Genomic DNA, 21,406 nt, shown 5'->3' on the forward strand with positions numbered 1-21,406 from the left:
CTGTGCTGTTTGGGAGGAACAAGCTGTAACCCTATCTTAGGTTCCAGCCTTTCACAGAAGGCAGAGGTTGGGGCCTAGCGGCCCTGACGAGCTACTCCCAGTGGACAGTACTGAGAGAAGCCTGATGCAGGAACAGCTTTGCCACATATCCCCATCCCATCTCTGAGAGGGCCAGAGGTTGGAAAGAGGAAGGAAAGCAAGGCCAGCCTAGCCTAAGCAGTCCACTAGGGAGAGTCCACGTAGCTGATGTCTCCCGCATACTCGCTCTGATTCAGTTTGCTCATCTGATACTGAGATTCTGCGAATGCCTGACTCTGTACTCAGTAAGTGGATACTCAGTAAGTGGAGGACGTGCCTCTGATCAGCTGTGGCCTGAAGTTGCTCCTGCTTCCTACATGGCCTCTTTCTTATTCCTCCCACCTCCTGCTGCCTTGGTAGCTTTTGAGCTGGTACTATTTCATATTCAGATTACAAGGACTTTGGGTATACATTTTGAGTATAATTGAAGAGTGTTAAGTCCAAGCAGAGGGTTTGGCCTGGTGTTGTGGGAAGAGCCAGCCTATGCCTCAGGAACCCATCAGTATTGCCCGGTAGGGGCCCTCGGCCTTGGCTTAGTCCACCACTGAGATTCCCAACCCTCACCTTTCACAGGTGAAATACACTCTTTCCAAAGAGTTCTTGTGCCCACTGCATGAGGGTAGTATACTTAAAAGGTCATGGCCTATCACAGGGGACCAATATATAAACGCTGCTTTTCTTCTTTTTCCTTTCACCACCGTGGGAGTGTGGATTTAGGTCAATCAAAGAAACCAGATGCCCACTGACGTCTGAGTCCTGCCCACTCTCACCTTGCTCAAGGCTAATGTGCTAGCATCTGCCCACTGTGCCTTCACTGTGCCTCATTTCACCAGTGAAAGGAGAGGCCAGCCTAGTGAGGACCAGAAAGAGCTGCACACCCAGGTTAGAGACCAGAGACCCCATGCTCTCAGGAGTGACCCCAACAGCCCCAAGGAAGGAGGGCTTGGAAAGGCCTTTACAAATGTAAATCACCCCTCCAGGTCCCCGGGAAGGAAGGAAACCAAGACAGAGAAACCCAAGCCTCCAGGCTGGGTTCGTGGAGTGACCATGGAAAGGCAAGCCTTCCGCAGGCCTGCGCTCGGACTCGCAGCTTCTCGAACATCCTAGGAAGTAACAGCATTGCGCTGGGACTCCCAGGGGGCTGCGGAGAGAAAAAAACGTTCTCTCAACTTTTTCAAACCACAAATATTTAGTCCGAGTTGGGAAAAGGTCCCTGGGGCACCGAGTTCTTATGCGATTCAAGCAGTTTGACCCCTCTCCTGGAACTCCTCGCACGGGGGTGGGACGGTGGACGCCGCTGGCTGGCGTCAGGCCCCGCTCGGCTTCGGTCGCGGCACTGGGTGAATGGACGTCTTCGGGTGGGCGGATGAGGTGGGAGCCGGAGCCCAGCAGAGGGGCGAGGGGCGCGTGAGAGTGGAGGGTGGGGGCGGACTGCGCCGCAGGGACAGCCTGTAGTGCTGTGTCTGGCCGCCTGGAGACACGGGCCCTCTCTCCAGATGTTCACTGTGTTTATAGCTGCCGAGGCAGGAGACCCAGCTCCCTCATTAATAAGTTGCTTTCTTGCACTGCAGCCAGGGGTCTCAGCCCGGAGCCTGCAGCTGGAGGAGGCGGCCCGCTCCCCTCCCCCAGCCTCCCGGTCCCTAACCCCACCCCGCCTTCCTCCCCTGCAATCCTCCCAAAATACACGAGCACACAAAAAGAAAAACACCAGCAGATTTTTTATTTCAGAGAGTAAACACTTGGGCCATGGGGGTCTGGAGGTTATGGGAAAAGAGGAAACCATCAGGCTAATCAGGCAGCACACACTTCCCCTGCTGAAATAAAACAGAAATCATTGCTCCGCAGGGCGGGCGGGTTAACCCCGGCGCTGCCAGCAACGCGGCCGCAGGCGAAGCCGGCCGGGAGCTGGGGCGTCCAGGGACGAGCTTGCCACTCCCAGGAGAGGAGGCAGCAGAGGACGGGCGTGGGCTGCCTCGGCCTGAACCTCGCCCTTCGGCCTGTGCCCAAGCGGGGCTGAAGAAACAGACGGTTGGAACAGAAGAGATTCTGGGCTTAGATTTAGTTTTGCGAGAGGTTACAGGGAGGTCTAGATAGGTTGTGGAGATAGAGAGATAGGTAAGAGTGTGTGTCGTTACCGTTTAACAAAGGATCAAGAGAGCTGGGTAGGGCTGGTTGGGGCACAGGTTTCAGCCCTGCCATCCACCAGCTGTGCAACCCTGGACAAATCACTGAACCCTCTGAGCCTCAGTTTCCTCGCTTGTAATATAATAGCGCCGACCTCACAGAATTACTGGGAAGGGAGAAATTTAAACAACAACAACAACAACAACAACAACACCGTATTGAATGTGGAAATGGCAAAGCACCAGGCATGGCGTGGAGAAGGCTCTTAACTCATGATTTCATAGGTTACCTTTTCATACATTACCGTAATTGCCCAGGGTTCCCCTCCCTTCTTTTCTTCCTTCCTCTCTCACTTCTTTTTCACTCCTTTCCCTTCCCTTCCCTTTGCTTTCTTCCTTCCTCGCTCTTTTTTTTTTTCTTTCTTTCTCCCTCTTTTTTTCCCTATTGAATGCCTCCGGGTTCCATCTTCACTGACTTGTTCCCTCACTGCTCTCTGAAGAACTTAAATAGCTCATGGGACAGAGGTCAACAGTCAAACATGAGGCCTAATTGTACTCTGAGAAAAATCACCTTCCCACTGAAGCATGGGGTAACCTTGGCTGTCCCCAAAGCTGCCAGTGTGAGTGGCCCCTCAGCTTTCAGTCCCATATCTTGATCTAGTCATTTGGCCACACCCTCCCCAACATCCCTATTTTTTAAAATAGGGATATGCTTTTCCCATTCCATTCCTGGACATCCCAGTTAGATTCCTCATGACCTTTGAAGAATTGTTTGCCTCTTTCAACTTTCTTGCTATTTAAGAAAACAGGACTTTGGGGTCTCTGTTAGGTGGAATTAAAAAAACAAAACAAAACGAAAAAACAAAGCCACCAATTTTCAAAGCTGTGTCATCGGTCTTTTCCATACCTCCTGAGACTTGCTGAAGTAGTGCTTGAGAGGCAGAAATACCAGTGATTTAAGTAGCTACAGAGTTCTTTTGCCGTTTTTACTGGGTATCTTACATACCTCATACATTTAAAAAAAAATCAATCTTGACAACTTTTTGCCATATCTTAGACCTGCTGTTTGTCATGGAGCCGGGGTTCTTGCCCAGGGGAGTTTCAGGAAAGTGTGATCCTGCTGAAATTTTGTGCAGAAATTTTTTTAAGGATCTTAAAGTTGTCTGAGACTCCCAAAGAGGTTAAAAACTACTGTTCCAAGGGAAAGGTACATTTGTACCTTCCTGCGGCACTTAGCACATTGTACTTCTAGAGTACGCAATGCATATTTTGTTGAACTGGGATGAATTCTCTGGTATAAACTTCCTTCCTATAAATCCCTTCTCCCTGCTCTGGTCAGTCCCAAGAGAGTGTATTTAAATCTGGAAGTTGTTTCCATTCCATTGTCTCTGAGACAGAAGCATGATGCCTTGCCCAAAGGCTAGCCAGATCTCTCCTTTTTCTTTAACATATTTTTTCATTTCATGCTCCTCAGGATGATCTCTGTAAACACCCCAGGAAAACTGTGGACCTGGGACCTCCTTAAAGTGAGCTGGAGGTAGGGATGGGGAGCTTCAGTCTGTGTCAAAGCACCACAGGAAAGTCACACTGTGACCTGCGTCTCATGGACTTTCTAGTGCACAATAGATTTTCCCCAGCATCCTTATGTCATGTAGGGAAGAAAAGATGTAGAAATAGTGCTGCTAAAGGGAATAGGGGTACAGAAATTCAGAGCTAACCCCTTCCCCACTGCAAACAATGTACACTTGGCTCTTCGTATCCATGGGTTCTGCATTCATGGATTCAACCAACTTCAGAGCAAAAAACAAACAAACAAACAAAACCGTTAATAATATTTGCATCTGTACTGAACATGTACTGACTTTTTCTTGTCATTATTCCCTAAACAATACAGTATAGCAACTATTTACATATCATTCACATTGTATTAGGTATTATGAGTAAACTTGAGATGACTTAAAGTGTATGAGAGGATGCGCATAGGTTATTTGCAAATACTACACCATTTTATATCAGGGACTTGAGCGTACATGAATTTTGGTATCTTCGGCAAGGGATTGTCCTGGAACCAATCCCTCATGGCCAAGAGACTGTATACAGGAATGACTATGGCAGAGAAACTCCTGGGGGCTACAGACTCTCTCAGCTCACTGCTCCTGAACCAAGGTCATTCTTTTGGAGTCTTAGCCCTCATTTCTGATCATCAGCTTCTGTTGGAACCATTGACTGTTACATCTACTGCTACAAACTCACTTAGAAAAGTGGAGGCCATTTTCAGACTTCTCCAGTCTAGACAGATTACCCAACCCGAGTCAACTACTTTGAACTTCCCAGCAATGTCTTAGCATTTTCATCTTTGGTCAGTACATCAGGTGGATATTCTTAGCTGAGCAGGGTTTAGAGTTCGCATCCTGGTGAATGTCCACTGGTTGAATTTTGGGTTTTATAATGAAAGTGGCTGGCTCCTTGAGACAGAAATGACTGTGGGCTGTTCCTGGAGAGTTGAGTAGAGATTAGAAATAATAGAAAGTTGTTGTGCTCACTTCAACCATACCTGAAATATTTGGACATCTCATCAATACTTTGGGTTTTGAAAACTCTGAATTTAAAGTTTCTGAACAATAAAACCAGCTACCATGATGCAATATTTTCTTGAATTTTAATCTTTTGTTGTGTTTTTAACATGGTTTAGATCCCTCTGAACTTCCTGTTAGATATCTGTGCATATTTCTATGTTGCTTCTTAACTGATCAATTATAAATTAAAATATAGATGAAAAATAGCTCATAGCCCATTCTCTTTCAATTCTAGTAATCTTACTCCAGAAAGTCCAAAATAAGGCCTGTTCTTCTAGAGCTGCTTGAGAGGTACAGTGGTTACCATTCATTAAACACCTTCTGTATGCCGAGGATCGCACATATGTGGTCTTTTGCTTTTACAACATTCCTATGAGGGTGATACTATTCTCATTTTACAGATGAGATAAATAAGACTTACCTCCCCAAAGAAGCCTAATTCTGGGAGGCAGATTGGTAATTAAACGTAAATATTCCTCCAAAGTGCATGTTCTTAACCACCATACACATTTTGCCTGCCCAAACATTTGTTCACATCTTCATTGCTGTCTCACCCTTTGTGACAATTGCCCACCTCCAGGATAAGAATAGATAAGATTTCCTAGCTTTCCCACAAAGCAGAGACCCATACAAATGCCACAGGGATGAGAAAGGGAAAACAAGACACTGTTACCTGATTTCTTTTGTATCTTCTCTCTGGTTTCTTGGAGTCCAATATTGGTCACTTAAGGGCACGAGGAAGCCTGATAATTTGCAAAGCTCCTCCAGAGAATGGTTTTTCCTTTGTTGGGCATTCAGTTAGGGTGTAGAGGGTTTGCTTACATCTTCACCTAAGCATCATACTCCCTTTGTCCCCTTACACCGCCTCCCCTTCCCCCAACCAGCCAGCTCCGTGAGCAGACAGAGTCACTGAGCAAGACTAAACCCTAAGAAGTTTCTGAAAGGTTATACCCTTGAAGCTACCCACAGTGTACATAGCACGTGCTGAAGTTTACACAGACTTCCCAGACCTCTGAATAGAGAGACTAATTGTGGGGAAGCTGCTTTTCAGCACACAGGATGGGCTGTTCCCTGTGGGTTTTACTATCAAAAGGCTTTTAAAAGTGCAGTGTAGCCATTGTTGACTATTTCACAATGAATTAAATACCATTTCTCTCCTCGCAGCTGTTCCATGTGAGTGAGTGTAGAGCGCTTTTTTTTTTTTTTTCTCTTTTCCTGGCAGAAGACGTCTGCTGTATAAACCTAAGCACTGGGGTAATGAGATTATTTGTGTGCGAATTCTTTAGGAAAAGCATTTCTTTATTTTAAACTCAATGTGATGCAAGGCTGCTGCTCTGGAGACGGGGAGAGGGAGAGCCTTGGAAAAGAATGGAATTGCAGTGTCTTTGAGCAGAACTGGGAGTAGGCAGGGGTGAGGGGCTCAGGGATTAGGCATGTAGCCTCAGTACATTTATCCACATTTCCCTACATTTCCCTAGGGCTGCCTGCATCTCTCAGCCCTACTAACTGGGCTACAGAAGAGGGAAATTCCATATATATATATATATACTTTTAGTAAACAATTAATCACTTTTCCATCTGCCCTTTCAAAATTCCTTTCTGATCTCACAGGTTTTTAAAGCAATTGAAGAAACAGCTTGCTCTATACCTATTTTTATCTCAAAGAGCTTTTAATATAAATTGTAAAATATACAAGGAACTGACTTTCTTATGACATTTAGGGCAGTTTCCAAAATTTGGACGTACTCAGCTTTAATAGTACCATACCATTAAGTGCTATAACATGTATCCACACATCTCCTGCTTGACTTTTCCTCTTCAGAGTTTTCATTTATTTTTCACAGACATTGAGCTTTAGGTGAGCAGTAAGTTGGAATTAAGTATAAGGTTAATTAAGATTAAATACAAGTGTAGACTTAACTCTTCCTAAAATGTCATTAGGGAGTCAGCAGCTGTTTTTTAGATCCACTGAGGACTAAGAACACAATGAGATTAAATGGAAAAAGAGGGATTTAGATTAGTGAGGGGAAAATATGACTCTGCAATCCATTATTAGAGTTTATAAATTACCTCCCCTCTCAAATATCTTTCAGGATATTTCGGAAGGAGAATGAGTAATTTTTTAAAATTATTATCCTTCTGGTTCTATCACGTAAGATAAAATTTTCACAACCTTTTAAGGGAATTTAAGGGAATGTTTTAAGAAATGATTGAGTGGGAAAGAGCAGGCCAGATGTGAAAGGAGAGTGGTTGAGTTTGAGAGTAATCTTTTAATTCTGCTGCAGCGAGAGAGGCAAAAAGGAGGCATGAGCTGGGCATGCTGATATGAAAACTCAACCAGTAGATTTTTGGGGCTGAGAGAAGGTCTGAAATGTACGTCTGCACCTCCCCCATTGTTACTGGTCACTTACTTTTTTCCTTTTCCAAACTTCCCAATGTCTATGTCAGAATGGGCAGGTGGACAGTGATCATTTTTCCCTGTCTTTAACAGAAGGGAAAGTTCTGCTGCAAAGATGGGGGAGAGAATTTACGCTGTTCTGGTAGCTTTGAAATGCATAATCTTTTCCCTCTTCCTGACTGTGAACTAGTACTTTTCTATGTGCATATATGTCACATTCAGTTTACTTTGAAAAATAAATTATTGTAAAAAAATACCTCTTTAAATAATTTTTTTTTTTTTTTGAGACAGTTTTGCTCTTGTCGCCTGGGCTGGAGTGCAATGGCACGATCTGGGCTCACTGCAACCTCTGCCTCCAGGGTTCAAGCAATTCTCCTGTCTCAGCCTCCCGAGTAGCTGGGATTATAGTCGCTGGCTAATTTTTGTATTTTTTTGTAGAGACGGGTTTTCACCATATTAGCCAGGCTGGTCCTGAACTCCTGACTTCAGGTAATCCACCCGTCTCGGCCTCCCAAAGTGCTGGGATTACAGGTGTGAGCCACCATGCTGGTCCTAAAGAAAATTTATAAACCAAAGAATAATAGGGAGGGAAGGCATTTTGGTGCCATCACTTAACGGTTAATACATGGAGGGTGTCTTCCATGGGTATTTTTTGTGACTGGTGTTCACCTGAGTCACACACAGATACTTCAGACTTAAAACTGAGCTCGCTGCTTTCTCTTGACTCTGTAACCTATAACTCTGTAGCTAGTGGAGGGGTTGTTGGTGTCTTTAACCTCTCTCTTGTTTTGATGAAGGTCACTATCAGCTACCAATCACCAGGCTAGAGAACTGGTAGTTATTGACTCCCTCTCCCGTTTTTTTTTTTTTTTTTTTAAATACGTTCACACTTGTGTTGGCCAAGGAAGGATCTTTTTGTTTGTAAGTGGCAGACGCCTGACTCAAACTAGCTTCAGCGTAAGAAAGCATTTCCTGACTTAACAGATGGGAAGTCCAGTAGAAGAGTCAGCCTGGGGGATTCTAGGGAATCCAATGCTCTTCTCAAGTCTTTTACCCTTCTCCTCCTCCCTCCTCTCCTCTTCCTGCTCTTCCTCCTCCCTCTTCCCCTTTTCCTTTTCTCTCATTCTAGCTCACGTCTGCTTTGGTGGAAGAAGAGAAGTCCATAGTCATAGACCTCATTAAAGAATTCCTTGTTCCTGATGGTTTTATATAAAATTCCTGGTCCGTATGCACATCCCAAAGGCAATGAAAGAAATAATGGGGGTGGGGCACTCTAATTCACCATGTGGGACATTACTACCTTTGTGAATAGTAGGTGTAGGGGTAATGTGATCAGCAGTTCCACCAGAGCTAAAAGAGACAGTTTCCTAAAGGAAAATGGGGGGTCCTGTACTGGAAAAAGAAGGAAAAGACTAGAGAGAGAAAAGCAGCAGACGGCCACTATATTTTCATATTCAGTCGCAAGTCCCATTACTTTATTTTCTACATAGCTCTCGTATGCAGCCCTTATTATACTCAATACCTGTGTTCAGACCCCAATTGTGTTCCCATGATACTGGTGAATACCTGTATTGTAGAGATCATTGCACCATACTACAATCATTGTTTTGTCTTTCCTCTGAGACTATGTACAGCTTGAGGGCAGGGGCTTTGTCCTTGTCATGTTTCTGGTACCTAGTGGAGTGCCTAAATTGCCATGGGCACTCAGTTAAGGTCTGCTGGAGAAGCAAACCAGGTTATTAAATTAATCTGTCAAGGTCATTGGGGGTACTACCCAAGATTTAAAAATCGGTTAAGAAGTAACAAAAATTAAAACAAAACAAAACAAAACACAAATTTTGCAGTAATTTAGAATAACACCCAAAGCTCAGCTCAGAAGACTTTTTGTGTTATGGCTCCTCTCCTTCTAAGGCAAAAGGACTTCACCATTTATTTCTGTATCCTCAATGCTTAGCCTAATACTTGCCACAGAGCAGAGGATTTGATAACTATTTGTATCTTGGTTGTCCAAACTTGTCCCAGCTAGTGGAGGGATGGTTGGTCCTCAATTAGATCATGGGTAATTCCAAATTAGTGACTGGTTTAGGGTGTTAGTGACATTAGAGCATCTTTATTTTGTCCCTTATTAATCAACACATATTTATTAAGACCTCGTTCTTCATGAAGCATTGGGGCTATAAAGTGGGGTTCAGTCTTATCCTCAAGGAACATCACGCAACGTGGCTGCCGTGCTGAGACAGACACAGCCAAGCAGGCAGAGCTGGTGAGCACCAGGGGACTGGGAATGATGAGAGGGATGGTCCTGTTGAGACTAGAATTATGGAGAGACCCTCCTGAGGCCTCCCAATCTCGTGAAACTCAGGGCGAGGGGGTTTGCCTTGAGGAGCACTCATTCATCCAAACTTAGTTGGCAGAATGAGGATAGAGCTCGATTTGGAAAGGGGTTGTTTTACTGGTGTTTGGAAGAGTGGCCACTCCGGCTCTGCTTTATGTATCCTTGAGCGTTGTTATTCTTTCTTCTCTCCCCTGTGTTGATTTTCACCTCCCTCACCCTGGTCTGGCCTCTCTGTGGCCTTCCTGCTGCTTTCAGAGATGAGCTTAGACTCCACACGGGGCTCCCAACCTGAATGAAATATCCCATTCCTGGGGCCGCTGCTCCCTCACTTCATTAGTGCTCCTTGCTGTTTATAAAGCCAGGAGATAATATTTTTAAATTCCATTTGGAGTTTCCCGGGCAGCCTCTCTCTAAGCCACTTAGGAAGTTTAGAAAAGAAGGTCACAGAAATGTTAGACGTTTTTCCACTGAACTTTGGTGAAGCAAATGATCTTAAGACAATGTTCATAGACCCCAGTAGGCAGGCTTTCCTGGATGATACGATATTCTCCCTCTTTTATTTGTCTTGCCTTCACCTCCAGAAAACCAACTTCTTTTTTAAAAAGAATTTATTGAGGTGAGCTTTATTGAGATATAATTCACATACTATACAATTCACCTATTGAAAGTGTACAATTTAAGTTCTTTTTAGTGTATCTATAGTATTGTGCAGCTCTCATCACAATTTAATTTTAGAACATTTTTCTTCTTCTTTTCTTTTTGAGATGGAGTTTCACTCTTGTTGCCCAGGCTGGAGTACAATGGCACAATCTCTGCTCACTGCATCCTCTGTCCGCCTTCTGGGTTGAAGTGATTCTCCGGCCTCAGCCTCCCAAGTAGCTGGGATAACAGGTGCCTGTCACCACACTTGGCTAATTTTTTGTGTTTTTAGTAGAGACAAGGTTTCACTATGTTGGTCAGACTGGTCTCCAACTCCTGACCTCAGGTGATCCGCCCACCTTGGCTTCCCAAAGTGCTGGGATTACAAGCGTGACCCACTGCACCCGGCAACATTTTTATTCTTCTTAATAGAAATCCTATATCCATTAGCAGTCGGTCTTCTTTCTTTCTCATTCCTCCTACCTCCACACCTCAACAGCTACTGGTCTAATTTCTATCTTTGTAAATTTGCCTATTCTGGAATTCTCATAAGCAGAGTGATACAATATGTGATCTTTTGTGACTGGCCACTAAGCATAATGTTTTCAAGTTTCACCATGTTGTAGCAGGCATCAGTATTTCTTTTTATCACCAAAGTAATATTCTATTATATGGCCATGACACATTTTATTTATCCATACTTTGATGGCCATTTAGGTGCTTTTCACTTTGTGGTTATTATAAATAAGGCTGCTATTAACGTTAATGTACAAGTTTTTTGTGTGATATGGGTCATATGGTAACTCTATTTGTGGAACTGCCCAACTGTTTTTGAAAGTGGCTGCTTCATTTTACATTCCTACTAGTAATGTGAAAGGGTTCCAATTTATCCAGTACCCTCATAGTGAATGAGCAGTAGTATTTCATTGTCGTTTTGATTTGCATTTCTTTAATAATTAATGATATTGAGCTTTTCTCATGTGTTTACCGGTCATTCATATACCTTCTTTGGAGAAATGTGTATTAAAATCCTTGGCCCATTTTTAAATTGGGTTGTCTTTTTCTTGTTAAGATGTAAGAGTTCTTTATATAGTCTGAATACAAGTTCCTTATCAGGCATATAATTTACAAATATATTCTCCCATAAAGTGGGTTGTCTTTTTACTTTCTGGATGTTTAGAGTTTGCAGCACCATAGGTTTTTGTTGCGATATAGCCCAATTTATCTATTTTTTCTTTTGTTTCTAGTGCTTTTAGCATTGCACCTAAGAAATTATTGCCCAACACAAGGTTATGAAGACTTAATCCTGTTTTTTTTCTTATATGAGCTTTATAGCTTTAGTTCTTACATTTATGTCTCTGATCCACTTAGAGTTAACTTTTATGCACAGGGGTCCAGTTTCTTTCTTTTTCATGTGTGTATCTGGTTGCCCCCTATTATTTATTAAACGAATGTTCTTTCCCCATTATCTGTTCACTGTTGTGGACAGAGATTTTTAAATACATATGTCACCTACATTTATGAACTGCCTCCTTTATCTACGGCAAAATAATTATTTGTATTAAGTGGTTCCTCAGCACTGCTCACTACAATGCATGAGTATTTTGAGGATATCTGAGTTCAAACCTGGTTTGGGGTGTGTGTGTGTGTGTGTGGTGTTTTGACCTGAATAAAACTACCCCATTCATTCTTTACTTTTGGCCAGACACTGCCATACATTTTACATACATTACCCTGTTTAAATCTTACCAAAGATTCTGTGAATTATTAACTCCATTTTACAGACAAGTAAATTTTTCAGGCAGTGAGCTTTATGTAGTTGAAATAACTTGCCAAAAGCTACGCTGTTTGTGAGTGACAGACTTCAAATTTGAGCTCAGGTGAGCCTGACTTTGTAGCCTAGTATGAAACACTGTACTGGTTCTTGGACATGTTATGTGAAATAATAGTAACCAGGAAAAGGCAACATAAAGCAGCTACTATGTGCACAATTTGTGAAGAATGCAAATCTGAAAATCTAGTTATGCTAAATGGCTATCAATTTCCTCATCTCTAAATAGGAAGGTTAACGCCCCCCTTACCTCCTGAATTACAATCAAATATTTAATTTTTAAGTTACTTCTAGGTGTTTGAACTCTAAGAAGGAAAAAATAAGTCGGTAGACTTTTCTAGGATAATTTCATCATACTTTTATAAATCAATTGTTTAAATCTCATTTAATGCAAGTGTTTCTGCTTAATACCATATTATTTTTTTTTTCACTTTTCTTGTATTTTCTTCGGTAAATTTCAAAGAAAGTCACTAACAGTTGTGTGGCAAACATCCCAAATCTACTGAATTTACCATATACCAGACTTTTAAGAAAATGAATATATTCAATTTGAGGGAATAAATACTGTGAATCCAAGGAAAGCGGAAACACTTCTTGTATTGAAGGTATCAATACATATTATTCCTGAAGTCATCTTCTAAGTCCTCTTCCCTGTCTCATTACTTCTTCTCCCTTCTTGTAGGTGCTTATTTGGCCTTTGGTGAAGAATTTGGGATATATAGCTTTAAAACAATGGAACATTTCCCAGAAAGTATTGTTTTTGTGTTTGTAATGCTATGTCCTATTTGTCCTGAAGTCTTTATTGGAACATGTTATTACGGAATTCCCATATACACGTATAAGTGGTAAAAAAGCACAATTAGAAATATATGTTCTATGACCAGCTGCTCTTATTTAGTAGGTTTTCCAGTGTTTTCCTGCTGCAGCTCATAGGAAGATGTGCACCGGACTTTGAATGTTTTGGGTGCAGGAGTTTATTTCATGTCAGTTTCCCTTGCTTCTTAGTTCCCAGGGGAAGGGAGCTGAGTCCTTGCTTTCCTTTCCTTTCCCCTAATACCCAACTGTGATTTAATTCCTCCTCCAGTTCATCCTTGAACTCAAGCAGATACATCACTTGGGATCCTACTGTATCTACCTTCCAATGACAGCTTTGTTTATTCCCACTCTGAGTGGAGATAAGTAGGAATTAGTGGATTAATAGTCTCTTTATTCACCATGCCATGCTTTCCCTCCCTCTCCCTCTACACATTCTGTGTTAGTGGGAAAATAATATCTCAGGTAAATTATGGTACATAGTGATAAAAGGTCTAATTTAAAAAACCAACAAATGACGACAAAAGACTTGGCAGGAGAAAACCACATTCTAAGGTCTTTGAGTGGTAGGTGAAAGTGATTTTGGACACATGAATGATTTGAAAGAGTTGAGCTAATATGCATCTTCAGATTTTGCACAGCTGACTTGGATCAAAGTTGTGCAAAACATTGGAGAGAATCTCGGAGCCCTGGGCAGATACAGCATACAGTGAAGCTGGGATCCTTTCCCACCTCTTAGGCATTTCTCAGAGGTACTGTGAGGTGATAGTGTTGGAATTATTTTGTGATCTTTCATGCTAGATAACATAAAGCATCCCTACTATTTTAATCAAAAGAAAGAGTTGATGTGTATTCATATCAACTTATTTCTGAGGTTTGACACACAAAAAATTTAAAATAACTCAAACTTTGTGAAGAGAGTATGAAATGAATGTCTCCTAATTGCTCTTCCATGGGATCTGATTTGCAGAATTACAAGGCCAGCTTAGCCTGAAGTCATTGCTTAAGTAACCTGCTAACTGGAATGTATTGACATGAACTGTCAACACGGCTGCTCCCTTCAACCGATTCCAAGCTCTTCCTCCTCCTAATGAGAGTCTGTTATCTTGTGTGTCTTGATTTGTCTGTTATGTCCCTTAACATTATTCACAATCTCAAGTGGATCAGAAAACAGCTTTTTCTAGACCACAGAATGTATGCTATTCTTTAAAATATTAAGATCTCTACAATCTGTTTACCCAATGTATTGAATTCTTGTACCCGATATCTCATGATAATGTTCATTTATGATACATATTTCTTCTTTTCTGACTCTTTGAATAAAGTATATTGATTATATGCATCTTATATTTTTATTTAATACTATGACATTCACACTTTTATTCATTTCAAATCATTCTTCTCTTTCAACCATGTTTTCCATTTATCTTTGTTGAAACAGTTTTATTTCTGCCTTATAGTTTACTCCTTCTGTCCTTGACAAATTAACAGGTGTGATTTTTACATGCTCAATTCTCAATGGCTGCTTTGTATAAATGCCAAGCTGTATCTGGAGGAGACAAATCTATATAAAAATGCAGGTATCTTTGTCTTTACTTATTATCCAATTTTTTATGTATTTAGAGGTCTTAGATTACTCTTCTTTAAGGCAGCATCTGAGAATGGAGGCACACTGTGGTAAGGGAGAGTAATAAAGAACTTACTGCCAGCCAGAGTCTAATTTTACAGGTTTTAATCCATTATGATCATTATAAAGTGAGCATTCCACTTTAACAAGTAGGAACCTTGCCAGAACAAAGTGACTGCCAAATGAATGACAGTGTTTGCTCGCTTCATCTCAGGTTGGAGGTTACGAACTCTTACTGATACAATTACTTATTAACTGCATGATCATGGAATCTTCCTCTGTTGCTTTGTGCCTTAATTTCTCTTTCTATCTGGAAGGTGCCCATGAATATTAGAAAGACACAACTTTTCAAAAGTTGAGATTGTGGTGGTAAAATAACAAGGAAAGAGCTGGCCCTAAATGTCATCCTGCAGAGAGATGAAGGTACACAGGATTCATCAGGCAGTGAGTGATTTTTGCCATAAGACTTGATGTGTCAGGGATGAGACCCACTCATTGACTTTGGTTGTTTTTAAATGTTTGGGATTTGGCAGAGCTCAATATGTATTTGGTCAAGTCCTTTAATTTGTCTTGTTTTCCTGTAAAAACTCTAGAAGAAAATCTAGGCAATACTATTCGGGGACGGGCAAAGATTCCATGACAAAAACATCAAAAGCAATTCAACAAAAGCAGAAATTGACAAATGGGATCTAATTAAATGAAAGAGCTTCTAGACAGCAAAAGAAACTAGCATCAGAGTGAATAGACAACCTACAGAATGGGAGGAAATTTTTGCACTCTATCCATTTGACAAAGGTCTAATATCCAGAATCTACAAGGAACTTAAACGAATTTACAAGAAAAAAAAACCAAAACGAAAAACCCCATTAAAAAGTGGGCAAAGAACATGAATAGACACTTCTCAAAAGAAGACATTTATGTGGCCAACAAACATATGATATAAAGCTCAACATCACTGATCATTAGATAAATGCAAATCAAAACCAGAATGAGATACTATCTCATGCCAGTCAGAATGACGATTATTAAAAAGTCAAGAAACAACAGATACTGGCAAGGCTGTGGAGAAATAGGAATGCTTTCACACTATTGGTGGAAATGTAAATTAGTTCAACCATTGTGGAAGACAATGTGGCAATTCCTCAAAGATTAAGAACCAGAAATACCATTTGACCCAGCAATACCATTACTGGGTATATACCTACAGGAATATAAGTCATTCTATTATAAAGATAACATGCATGCGTATGTTCATTGCAGCACTATTCACAATAGCAAAGGCATGGAATCAACTCAAATGCCCATCAATGATAGACTGGATAAAGAAAATATGGTACACATACACCATGGAATACTATGCAGCCATAAAAAAGAACAAGATCATGTCCTTTGTAGGGACATGGATGGAACTGGAAGCCATTATCCTCAGCAAACTAACACAGGAACAGAAAACCAAATACCGTCTATTCTCACTTATAAGTGGGTGATGAAAAATGAGAACACATGGACACAGAGAGAGGAACAACACACTGCGGCCTGTTGGAGGAATGGGGGAGAGAGAAAATCAGGATAAATAGCTAATATATGCAGGGCTTAATACCTAGGTGATGGGCTGATAGGTGTAGCAAACCACCCATGGCGCATGTTTATGTGTGTAACAAACCTGCATGTCTTGCACATGTATCTGGACCTTAAAATAAAATAAAATAAAATATTTTTAAAAAGGAAAAAAATTTCTTGTTTTCATTGCTAATTTTGAGGTCTATGAGCATTTCAAGGAAAACTTAAATTGTATATGGGATTTTTTTATAGTCTAGTCATCTACTCATCTATATGGGACATCCAAGAAGACTAGGGAGTCTTCCTAAAAACTCTTGGAAGGAAAGGTTTGTATGGTCTGAAGATTAAATGAGCTAGAAACCTCAAAGACTAGTTTGAAAAGTTAGGCTCTAGAACTATTAAGCAGAGTTAGAAAATAGCTGGCCTGGTCTCCCTCCATGTTTATTATTTTAAAAATTGTATCTAAAAAGTGCATGTGTAAACGTGTGTGCATGTGTATGAGATCTGACAATTTCAAACAAAGATAACCATGTCATAAAATAATAATGCCCTTTACTATGCACAAAGGCCATCTGTAGTGAAGCTGGAAGTAGGCCTGAATGTACCATCTTAGATCACATTTGGTATAAAGTGGTTATTTTATTCATTCTTTAAGTCATTCTTTTACTTATTCATTTCATTTACTCAGTTACTCAGTTATCTCTTCTTCCAACACTTATTAAGCATTCACTAAGTCCTTGTGTTTAAAGCTGGAAATTCAAATTTGAGTAGAATACGATTCCTGTTCTTGAGGGGCTCAGACTATTTTCGGTAATGTCAGCGCCCCATTGGAAACCTATATGTGCTGCTGAGCGCTCAGAGGAGGAAGTGCTTGATTTTATCTAGCAAGGCCCTGGAAACCATGGGGGAGGTGATTTGCTGCTGAGTCTTGACAGAGGTGCTGGGCAGGTAGACCAGGGCTTTCCAGAAAGGAAAAAGCCTGTAACAATGCACAAAAGAGCCAAGAACTAGAGTGTGCTCAAGGCATTGCCACAAGTCCAGGATTGTTAGAGAGCAGGGTCCCTATGTGGGGGAGAAGGTGACGTGTGGTCAAAAGGTAAAGAGGACCAATTTTGGCCTTTTGGACAGTGCTTGCATTTTATCTGCTTGGCGGTAAGGAGTGTCTAAGGGAGTTTAACCTAAGGGGTGGTTTTCTGCATCCTGTTTTTAGAAATCTGGTGGGAATGGCCACCTTGGCTGCATCTTGCCCGGGCTCTCTGACTTTCGGGAAAGTCCTCTGACGCTCTCCTGCAATGGCAGCGGCAGCCCTTGTGTACTGTGATGTGGGGAATGCTGGCCAAAGATTTTACACTGTGATGAAAACTTTTGCCTATCCAAATAATTTATTTTAAAAGCAGTATGAACCTTATCCATTCCTTTAAGGTGGAGGTGACTAGCGTCTGGGCTTTGGATGGATATGGAGCGTGAACAAACTCACCAACATTGATAAGGATGGCTTTTCAAAGGTGATGGCTAATTGGCGATGGGGGTGGGGCTTAGGAGAAGTGGAACATTGGCCTGTCTATCACTGGGTTCTTTGCAGAGGTTTCTGACAGAGGAAAGCTAATCAGGAGACCTGCATGGGAAGAGAGGCGTGTTATTTAATTAGCTTTACAATGGGCTGACTTGAAGGCACGTGGTGGTTTTAATAGAGGGAGATAGATGTCCTTTTTTGCAGGGCTAATTGTTGGGGAAAAGCAGGGTCTTTGTTCAGACCCAGCATGAGGGCTGTGATCTCTTGGAGCCTAGGGCTGCCCCTGCTAATAATTTTAGACAGAGCTATTCAAGGCTGCTCTGTAGAGAAAAGAAGAACAAGAACTGTATTGTGTATGCAGGATCACTGCCCAAACCTCCCCAAAGTCACTGGGAAAAAAAGGAGAGCAAGAGGACTCAGCCATGTGCATTTTGGAGTATGTCCCCATCATTTATTTGCTATGGTTGTTGGGAAGGGCAAAGTGACACTTCCATCAACTTGGAGCTGAGGTGGGGTGACTTAACTAAACACCCCCAGAAAACCAATTAAGGCTGCTTTCCCAGTGATACAGCATTCGTCTTGCCAAAATGGAGCGGGCAACTAGCGAGAAGACTATGACTGCTCTCTGCTGCCAGCCTTGATGGCTAGGCGCCAGGCAATGGTAGTGCCAGAATGCAAATTACATAGCTGATGTAAATGGCAAATTCTGTGTTTTTAGAGGGCAGTCCTAAGAGCACCGATGGTTTGACTGGTGACCCAAGGGGCAAGATGAGAAACCTTTCCCTAAGGTTCTTTTGGGCAACTGGTCAGCATAGGTAGTTAACACCAGGGAGCAGAATGCTTTATCTGAATTCCAAGTGGCAAGTCCAAGCTTGCAGGGAGTGCTATCTAGGTTCAGAATTCTGTAGCTAAAATGTATGTGTGTGGTACAATTAGAGATAGATAGAGGTTTGGGTTTATAGCACAAGTTAAACTGTTCATACCACTGCACTCCAGCCTGGGTGACAGAGCGAGACCCTGTCTCAAAAGACAAAACAACAAAACAACAAAAATGACAAAAACTGTTGGCTGGCAGCAAAAGAGACAGCCAAGGAAAATGTAAGATGCGATAGCACAGAAAAAGACTTCTGTGAAGTGAGTGCAATAATATGCTGTCTAATGGGTGCTAGTTTGGGAAGTACCTCAAGCCGAGTGCTATGGGGGCACATTGAATAGCATGTGGGATTCTTCCCAGATTGAAAGTCAAATGCTAAGGCCAGTTGCTTAAGAAGGTCTTATTTTGTTTAGGTTGTAAAAATCAAACGTGCAATCCAGAGAGTGGAGAACCCAGTACTGGAAGGAATTCAAGAGAGTACATATTCTCTTTGCTGCTAATTTGTGATGTAGCTGTGAGTCTATGATTAGAACTTTCATAATTGTATCTCACATCTACATAGTGGGAATCAATCCCCTTTCATCCAAGAGGGATGGTGTCAAGGATTTGCGCGATTTGTATACCTAGACCAAAAATTATCTTTGTCACTATGTCATGATTTTAACAGCATACATGAAGGGAGGACACTGTGTCCTTATTTCTTCTTAAGAATACTATATACCACAGTTTGGATTAACATTCACGAAAATTTTATGCTCACTAAATCCGAAGTCACAATTCTGATTTTTAAGATTAATAATAGCAATGAAGGGTTACTGAGTCCTCATTCTGCATCACGCACAGTGCAAAGCACTTGGCACCCATTCATCTCATCTCAGTTCAACTCTGTGAACTAGGTACTTTCCTCATCTCCATTCTATAGATGAAGAAACTGAGGCTTTCTGAGGTCAAAGACTGACATCTGGAGAGCAGCCAAGCTAAATTCAAACTCTCGTCTATCTACTGCCAAGCTTGTGCTCTTAACCCATTCTACTATGTTGCCTCCCTGGTTATTTTAGAGTTTAAATTTATTCGATAGTGAGGAAACCAAAGCCTGGTAGTTTCTGCTTGGCAAGAAACTGCAGGTTTTTGTATGGACTATTTGGAAACAGGAACACTTATTTGGAATAGCCTTTTTACCTCCACACCTCAGTTCAATTCAATTCAATTAGACAAATACTCTCTAGGAGAAAGCATTAGCTCACTACAAGTGGACAGATATGTAGAGGCTGGACCTTTCCTGGGTCTAGAATTTTGTTGCCAGCCATCTGGTCTCTCTCAATGCTGTGGAATCCCCTGAAAGAAAAGTTTATAATCTTCTTGATTTTTAAAAATTCTCAACAATTATTCAGAATTTTAAATTCCTGGAAAGGGTTCTCTCTTGGGAATCTGCTATGAGAGCGCTGACTGGCCTTTGTTCTTTCCTCTCACAGTCCATTGCCAGCTCCCCACCCAGCTGCACCTCCTCCTACCCCTCCGGGATAGGTCCCTTGTGGTACTTCCTACCCAAGGCCTTTTTGTGATGAAGTCTTTCAAGATGGTTTCCCAATCTGCGGAGAACACATGTTTCTGATCATTCTGATGAAACACGTTTCCATTAAGAAGCAACTTCTATATGCTTTCTGCTTTCTTCATTCTGCACGTTACCTGTCATTACCTATCACTGCCAGCCCTGGACTCTTGAAAGTGTTTCGCAGGCCTGTCTGATTAAATGGCGCCCTCTTGCATGTCACACATGCCCATTTTGCTTCTCTTCTTTTCACCAACTCAATGGAAGAAAGATTTTTATTGTATGGGAGCCAATCCAGATAGATGAGATGTGAGCTGGGTCTGTTCCACCTCATGAGTCATGGGCAGGACCATCCACTACATTCTGACTCCTTCACAGGGCTGATGCAAGATGTGGATTGAGCACAGCTGGCTTCTTGTAAATTAAAGAAGACTTCATTTCTTTTTGGTCCTTAAGAGCTGAGAATCAAATGTGAGCTGTAATGCCGGAGAAACTGACATGTACCTTTTTGAGCTTCTTATTCAAATCTATCAACTTTACATCATTGGCATGCTTGATGCTCAGTAAATTCTAAATATGAATAACTACATTGAATACCCTAAAGTTGTTTTAATGAATTTATGCTCCTGCGTATTTATGAAACTTAGATTCTGTGCACCCTTTTCAGGAGAGTACATACCAGAAAAGAGGATTGAAGCAGCATGGGAACTTAAAAAGTGCTGTGCATTTTATTTCCTCTGTTGGTAGAGTTAGCATTGGTGAAACTAGGATTCATGTTAATTCATTATGACACTGTAATGCTGCTCAATGAAGGATGCCTAAGGTAAGATAGGCATAGATTCTTGAGTAAAATGTTTGTGGATGACTGCAATGGCATACTCAAAGAATGTTATATTTACTGGCTAAGTAGGATGTTCTCAGTGTGACACATCAGTTTTTCTTGGGACTCTTATATGGAACTGGTTCTGGAAGAAGTGATGTAAAATAATGTGTGTTCATGATTCCCCCTCAGAACTCAGGAGAAATGATAAGCCCTCACCAAACCCAATATTTCCTTGGTTTTTAGGCTTTAAGATCAGCTGCCTTTTCTGTTCCAACATCTTGATTACCCATTAGCAGATACAAACCATGAAGTGCAGAGAGTAATACTCTACTTTGACAAGAGTGGTTAGGGTTGCTTTATATGTTTCTGTGCCACCTGCTAGATGGTAGCAGCTCCATTTGATCCTCCCTGTCCTTTTCATTTCCATCTTCACTCTCAGCCCATCCCCATATCCCCCCATTTCTACTTCCATCCTATACCCTTCCTCACTATAGACTCATCTGTATAGCCAGAAGATGTATTTCAAAATACAGTGCTTCTAGAGTCCTGACAGATTAAACTTGAGAAGGTGAAAGGGATTTGTGATAAGCACCCTGGCTCACCATAAAGCATGTAACAGTCTATTCTTTCTCATAAGATGGAGGAAATTGAGTTCATTTCATGTATT

General features: G+C 41.6%; 1 protein-coding gene and 1 long non-coding RNA gene across 5 annotated transcripts in view; one reads left to right on the forward strand and one right to left on the reverse strand.

The window, feature by feature from the left end:
- The window catches only part of ETS1 (ETS proto-oncogene 1, transcription factor), a 127,764-nt gene that overhangs the window by 36,014 nt on the left and 70,344 nt on the right, over window positions 1–21,406 (forward strand). The gene's annotated exons all lie outside the window — the stretch shown is intronic.
- Window positions 1,780–5,779, reverse strand: LOC110741299. Of its 2 annotated transcripts, none has more exons than XR_002517295.2 (2): window positions 5,451–5,779; window positions 1,780–4,695 (listed from the first exon to the last, which is right to left on the reverse strand). It is a non-coding gene; the product is annotated as an uncharacterized LOC110741299 (long non-coding RNA). The 2 variants fall into 2 exon arrangements; XR_002517294.2 differs by having other exon boundaries at window positions 1,780–4,755.

This window comes from Papio anubis, chromosome 12 (assembly GCF_008728515.1).
Source record: "Papio anubis isolate 15944 chromosome 12, Panubis1.0, whole genome shotgun sequence".
Lineage (NCBI taxonomy): Eukaryota > Metazoa > Chordata > Mammalia > Primates > Cercopithecidae > Papio > Papio anubis.